The sequence below is a fragment of the Oncorhynchus tshawytscha genome, linkage group LG14, assembly GCF_018296145.1.
Source record: "Oncorhynchus tshawytscha isolate Ot180627B linkage group LG14, Otsh_v2.0, whole genome shotgun sequence".
Classification (NCBI taxonomy): Eukaryota; Metazoa; Chordata; class Actinopteri; order Salmoniformes; family Salmonidae; genus Oncorhynchus; species Oncorhynchus tshawytscha.
In genome coordinates, this window is record NC_056442.1 from 53427360 (window position 1) to 53434436 (window position 7077).

A 7077-nucleotide genomic window follows, 5' to 3' on the forward strand; every position below is an offset into this window, starting at 1 on the left:
GCTATACAAGCTGAATTTATCATGAGGGTCTGCTATACAAACTGAATTTATCATGAGGGTCTGCTATACAAACTGAATTTGTCATGAGGGTCTGCTATACAAACTGAATTTATCATGAGGGTCTGCTATACAAACTGAATTTATCATGAGGGTCTGCTATACAAACTGAATTTATCATGAGGGTCTGCTATACAAACTGAATTTATCATGAGGGTCTGCTATACAAACTGAATTTATCATGAGGGTCTGCTATACAAACTGAATTTATCATGAGGGTCTGCTATACAAACTGAATTTATCATGAGGGTCTGCTATACAAACTGAATTTATCATGAGGGTCTGCTATACATGCTGAATTTATCATGAGGGTCTGCTATACAAACTGAATTTGTCATGAGGGTCTGCTATACAAGCTGAATTTGTCATGAGGGTCTGCTATACAAGCTGAATTTGGCATGAGGGTCTGCTATACAAACTGAATTTATCACGAGGGTCTGCTATACAAGCTGAATTTGTCATGAGGGTCTGCTATACAAGCTGAATTTGTCATGAGGGTCTGCTATACAAGCTGAATTTGTCATGAGGGTCTGCTATACAAACTGAATTTATCATGAGGGTCTGCTATACAAGCTGAATTTGTCATGAGGGTCTGCTATACAAGCTGAATTTGTCATGAGGGTCTGCTATACAAACTGATGGAAAGTGGAGTTGGGGAAAAACATACAACATTATAAAATCCATGTACACGAACAAGTCTGAGGTTAAAATTAGCATAAAACAAATACATTTCTTCCCACAGGGCCATGGGGTGAGACAGGCATGCAACTTAAGCACCACCCTTTTCAACATATATATCAATGAATTGGCGAGGGCACTAGAACAGTCTGCAGCACCCGGCCTCAACCTACTAGAATCTGAAGTCAAATGTCTACTGTTTGCTGATGATCTGGTGCTTCTGTCACCAACCAAGGAGGCCCTACAGCAGCACCTAGATCTTCAGCACAGATTCTGTCAGACCCTGACCCGACAGTAAATCTCAGTAAGTCAAAGATAATGGTGTTCCAAAAAAGATCCAGTTACCAGGACCACAAATACAAATTCCACCTAGACACCGTTGCCCTAGAGCACACAAAAAACTATACATACCTCGGCCTAAACATCAGCGCTACAGGAGCTGTGAACGATCTGAGAGACAAGTCAAGAAGGGCCTTCTATGCCATCAAAAGGTACATAAAATTCAACATACCAAATAGGATCTGTCAAAAAAATACTTGAATCAGTTGTAGAACCCATTGCCCTTTATGGTTGAGAGGTCGGGTTGCCTTGTAAGGTTCTGTATTTATTTTCGTATTCAACCTTGTGTTCTGTTTCTTTGTGTTCTGGAACGTAGCCCTGTTTCTTTGTGTTCTGGAATGTAGCCCCGTTTCTTTGTGTTCTGGAATGTAGCCCTGTTTCTTTGTGTTCTGGAACATAGCCCTGTTTCTTTGTGTTCTGGAACTTAGCCCTGTTTCTTTGTGTTCTGGAACATAGCCCTGTTTCTTTGTGTTCTGGAACATAGCCCCGTTTCTTTGTGTTCTGGAACATAGCCCTGTTTCTTTGTGTTCTGGAACATAGCCCTGTTTCTTTGTGTTCTGGAACATAGCCCTGTTCTTTGTGTTCTGGAACATAGCCCTTTTTGTGTTCTGGAACATAGCCCTGTTTCTTTGTGTTCTGGAACATAGCCCTGTTTCTTTGTGTTCTGGAACATAGCCCTGTTTCTTTGTGTTCTGGAACATAGCCCTGTTTCTTTGAGTTCTGGAACATAGCCCTGTTCTTTGTGTTCTGGAACATAGCCCTGTTCTTTGTGTTCTGGAACATAGCCCTTTTTTGTGTTCTGGAACATAGCCCTGTTTCTTTGTGTTCTGGAACATAGCCCTGTTTCTTTGTGTTCTGGAACATAGCCCTGTTTCTTTGTGTTCTGGAACATAGCCCTGTTTCTTTGTGTTCTGGAACGTAGCCCTGTTTCTTTGTGTTCTGGAACATAGCCCTGTTTCTTTGTGTTCTGGAACGTAGCCCTGTTTCTTTGTGTTCTGGAACATAGTCCTGTTTCTTTGTGTTCTGGAACGTAGCCCTGTTTCTTTGTGTTCTGGAACATAGCCCTGTTTCTTTGTGTTCTGGAACATAGCCCTGTTTCTTTGTGTTCTGGAACATAGCCCTGTTTCTTTGTGTTCTGGAACATAGCCCTGTTCTTTGTGTTCTGGAACATAGCCCTGTTTCTTTGTGTTCTGGAACATAGCCCTGTTCTTTGTGTTCTGGAACATAGCCCTGTTTCTTTGTGTTCTGGAACATAGCCCTGTTCTTTGTGTTCTGGAACATAGCCCTGTTTCTTTGTGTTCTGGAACATAGCCCTGTTTCTTTGTGTTCTGGAACATAGCCCTGTTTCTTTGTGTTCTGGAACATAGCCCTGTTTCTTTGTGTTCTGGAACATAGCCCTGTTTCTTTGTGTTCTGGAACATAGCCCTGTTTCTTTGTGTTCTGGAACATAGCCCTGTTTCTTTGTGTTCTGGAACATAGCCCTGTTTCTTTGTGTTCTGGAACATAGCCCTGTTTCTTTGTGTTCTGGAACATAGCCCTGTTTCTTTGTGTTCTGGAACGTAGCCCTGTTTCTTTGTGTTCTGGAATGTAGCCCTGTTTCTTTGTGTTCTGGAACATAGCCCTGTTTCTTTGTGTTCTGGAACATAGCCCTGTTTCTTTGTGTTCTGGAATGTAGCCCTGTTTCTTTGTGTTCTGGAACATAGCCCTGTTTCTTTGTGTTCTGGAATGTAGCCCTGTTTCTTTGTGTTCTGGAACATAGCCCTGTTTCTTTGTGTTCTGGAACATAGCCCTGTTTCTTTGTGTTCTGGAACATAGCCCTGTTTCTTTGTGTTCTGGAATGTAGCCCTGTTTCTTTGTGTTCTGGAACATAGCCCTGTTTCTTTGAGTTCTGGAACATAGCCCTGTTCTTTGTGTTCTGGAACATAGCCCTGTTCTTTGTGTTCTGGAACATAGCCCTTTTTTGTGTTCTGGAACATAGCCCTGTTTCTTTGTGTTCTGGAACATAGCCCTGTTTCTTTGTGTTCTGGAACATAGCCCTGTTTCTTTGTGTTCTGGAACATAGCCCTGTTTCTTTGTGTTCTGGAAGGTAGCCCTGTTTCTTTGTGTTCTGGAACATAGCCCTGTTTCTTTGTGTTCTGGAACATAGCCCTGTTTCTTTGTGTTCTGGAACATAGCCCTGTTTCTTTGTGTTCTGGAACATAGCCCTGTTTCTTTGTGTTCTGGAACATAGCCCTGTTTCTTTGTGTTCTGGAACATAGCCCTGTTCTTTGTGTTCTGGAACATAGCCCTGTTTCTTTGTGTTCTGGAACATAGCCCTGTTTCTTTGTGTTCTGGAACATAGCCCTGTTTCTTTGTGTTCTGGAACATAGCCCTGTTTCTTTGTGTTCTGGAACATAGCCCTGTTTCTTTGTGTTCTGGAACATAGCCCTGTTTCTTTGTGTTCTGGAACATAGCCCTGTTTCTTTGTGTTCTGGAACGTAGCCCTGTTTCTTTATGTTCTGGAACTTAGCCCTGTTTCTTTGTGTTCTGGAACATAGCCCTGTTTCTTTGTGTTCTGGAACATAGCCCTGTTTCTTTGTGTTCTGGAACATAGCCCTGTTTCTTTGTGTTCTGGAACATAGCCCTGTTTCTTTGTGTTCTGGAACATAGCCCTGTTTCTTTGTGTTCTGGAACATAGCCCTGTTTCTTTGTGTTCTGGAACGTAGCCCTGTTTCTTTGTGTTCTGGAATGTAGCCCTGTTTCTTTGTGTTCTGGAACATAGCCCTGTTTCTTTGTGTTCTGGAACATAGCCCTGTTTCTTTGTGTTCTGGAATGTAGCCCTGTTTCTTTGTGTTCTGGAACATAGCCCTGTTTCTTTGTGTTCTGGAATGTAGCCCTGTTTCTTTGTGTTCTGGAACATAGCCCTGTTTCTTTGTGTTCTGGAACATATCCCTGTTTCTTTGTGTTCTGGAACGTAGCCCTGTTTCTTTGTGTTCTGGAATGTATCCCTGTTTCTTTGTGTTCTGGAACATAGCCCTGTTTCTTTGTGTTCTGGAACATAGCCCTGTTTCTTTGTGTTCTGGAACATAGCCCTGTTTCTTTGTGTTCTGGAACATAGCCCTGTTTCTTTGTGTTCTGGAACATAGCCCTGTTTCTTTGTGTTCTGGAATGTAGCCCTGTTTCTTTGTGTTCTGGAACATAGCCCTGTTTCTTTGTGTTCTGGAACATAGCCCTGTTTCTTTGTGTTCTGGAACATAGCCCTGTTTCTTTGTGTTCTGGAACATAGCCCTGTTTCTTTGTGTTCTGGAACATAGCCCTGTTTCTTTGTGTTCTGGAACATAGCCCTGTTTCTTTGTGTTCTGGAACGTAGCCCTGTTTCTTTATGTTCTGGAACTTAGCCCTGTTTCTTTGTGTTCTGGAACTTAGCCCTGTTTCTTTGTGTTCTGGAACGTAGCCCTGTTTCTTTGTGTTCTGGAACGTAGCCCTGTTTCTTTGAGTTCTGGAACGTAGCCCTGTTCTTTGTGTTCTGGAACATAGCCCTGTTTCTTTGTGTTCTGGAACGTAGCCCTGTTCTTTGTGTTCTAGAACGTAGCCCTGTTCTTTGTGTTCTGGAACATAGCCCTGTTTCTTTGTGTTCTGGAACATAGCCCTGTTTCTTTGTGTTCTGGAACTTAGCCCTGTTTCTTTGTGTTCTGGAACTTAGCCCTGTTTCTGTGTGTTCTGGAACTTAGCCCTGTTTCTGTGTGTTCTGGAACTTAGCCCTGTTTCTTTGTGTTCACTGGCCGCGTGAATCTACACCTTTTTCACCCTGAGTATTCATTACACCTCTAACCAACCAAGAATTCACTAAATGGGACAAACACCAAATTGAGACTGCATGCAGAATTCAGGAAAAAGATCCTCAGTGTACAATGTAAAACACCAAATAATGCATGCCGAGGAGAATTTGGCCAATACCAGCTATTATCAAAATCCAGAAAAGAGACGTTAAATTCTACAACCACCTAAAAGGAAGCGATTCCCAAACCTTCCATAACAAAGCCATCAGCTACAGAGAAATGAACCTGGAGAAAGTCCCCTAAGCAAGCTGGTCCTGGGGCTCTGTTAACAAACACAAACAGACCCCACAGGGCCCCAGGACAGCAGCACAATTAGACCCAAATCATGAGAAATAAATAAATAAATACACGTTGGAAATAATTAACAAGAAATCAGAGCAAACTTGAATGCTATTTGGTTCTAAACATAGATTACACAGTGGCAGAATACCTGACCACTGTGACTGACCCAAACTTAAGGAAAGCTTTGGTTATCTACAGACTCAGTGAGAATAGCCTTGCTATTGAGAAAAGCCGCCGTTGGCAGACCTGGCTCTCAAGAGAAGACAGGCTATGTGCACACTGCCCACAAAATGAGGTGAAAACTGAGCTGCATGTATAAATTGAATTGAATTGAGAGATTGAGAGACATGAGAGACATGAGAGGTGTGGTGGACTTATAAGACAGGAGTGCACTCGCGTGTGTGTATGTGCGTGTGTGTGTGTGCGCGTGTGTGTGTGCACGCAAACAGAAAATGAAGGCAGCTATTCAATAACAAAGTCGCCTTGACATTCTTACATTCTTCAGTTGCCTTAGCAACATAGAGGGTCATGTAAACTCACAAGATCATGCTCAAAGAGCCTATTATCTCTCTGATGATCTATCAATGACTGGAACAGACACCCACAATAGAGCAAGTACAGAGAGAACAATACAACATCTATGTAGCCTGGACGGACAGGAGTAGGAGGTGAATGAGAAAAGGAGAAGAGAAGAAAGACCGAACGAGCGAGAGATTTAACAACAGCCGGGGGGCTGGACTGTCCTTTAGGTATTGATCTCACGGTCAGATCTGAGAGGAGGAGCTTAATGTGAGATAAAACCCCAGTGAAAGGAGAAAAGCACACAAAAATATTGTCTGGCCATTTTGAAATAGATGAGGAAAAATAGAAGACAAAACTGTTCTCTGGGTGGCGTAGAGGAGGACAGTATGTCAGCTGGCCTGTTCTCTGGGTGGCGTAGAGGAGGACGGTATGTCAGCTGGACTGTTCTCTGGGTGGCATAGAGGAGGACAGTATGTCAGCTGTGAAATTGGCATCAGGGCACCTTAAATCATTGCACCGGCCATACACACACAGAGACATAGAGACAGAGAGACAGAGAGAGAGAGAGACAGAGAGAGAGAGAGAGAGAGAGAGAGAGAGACAGAGAGACAGAGAGAGACAGAGAGAGAGAGAGAGAGCGAGAGAGAGAGAGAGGAGGAGGGGGGACAGGGTGGGAGGAGGGGAGCGGTGAGAGGATAGTCTGAGAGGTGGTGGCTCAGGGGAGGAGAGGAAGATGAAGACAAGGGTAAAGGTTTGAGAAAGGACAGATGCCAGCAAAAAAGCAATGGAAAGCGGAGAGAAAGAAGAAATGATGATCGATTTGATGACCTGGGAACTGTGTGATGTGCTTTGAGTACAATTTGAGGATGAGGAGGTGGTGTGTGTCTGTGCCAGACTCAGACAGCTCAGGGGTGTTGTGACTGCAGCCACAGACCGCCCACCCTCCCCCTACCCCCAAGACAGTGGTCTGCGTGTCAACACACACTCACACACACACACACAGCAGCCTGACAGAGTGTCTCTGTTTATCCCTCCTTCCATCTCTCCCTCGTTTTCTCCCCCTTTCCGACACATTATCGCTGTTCTATGTTCCCTGTCTCTCTCTGTCTGACAGTCTCCAGGAGTGGACTACTGTGATTCATTGGGAATGTTTTGTGACCATTTCTAGGGATAGGTTTGCTGGGGAGGACATTTATGAGGTGAAGAAAGGAGATTTTAAACTGTTGTAGAATTGGAAGCCAGTAGCGTTACTGTGCAATCAAGACAATAGCGCCAGTTAAATGGTATTGACTGCTCCTTTCAGGAGATTGGCACAACACACACAGAAGCCAGGAACAATCTTTGTCGTTCTGTTACTGTTACCTTCCTCTGTAGCTGCCCC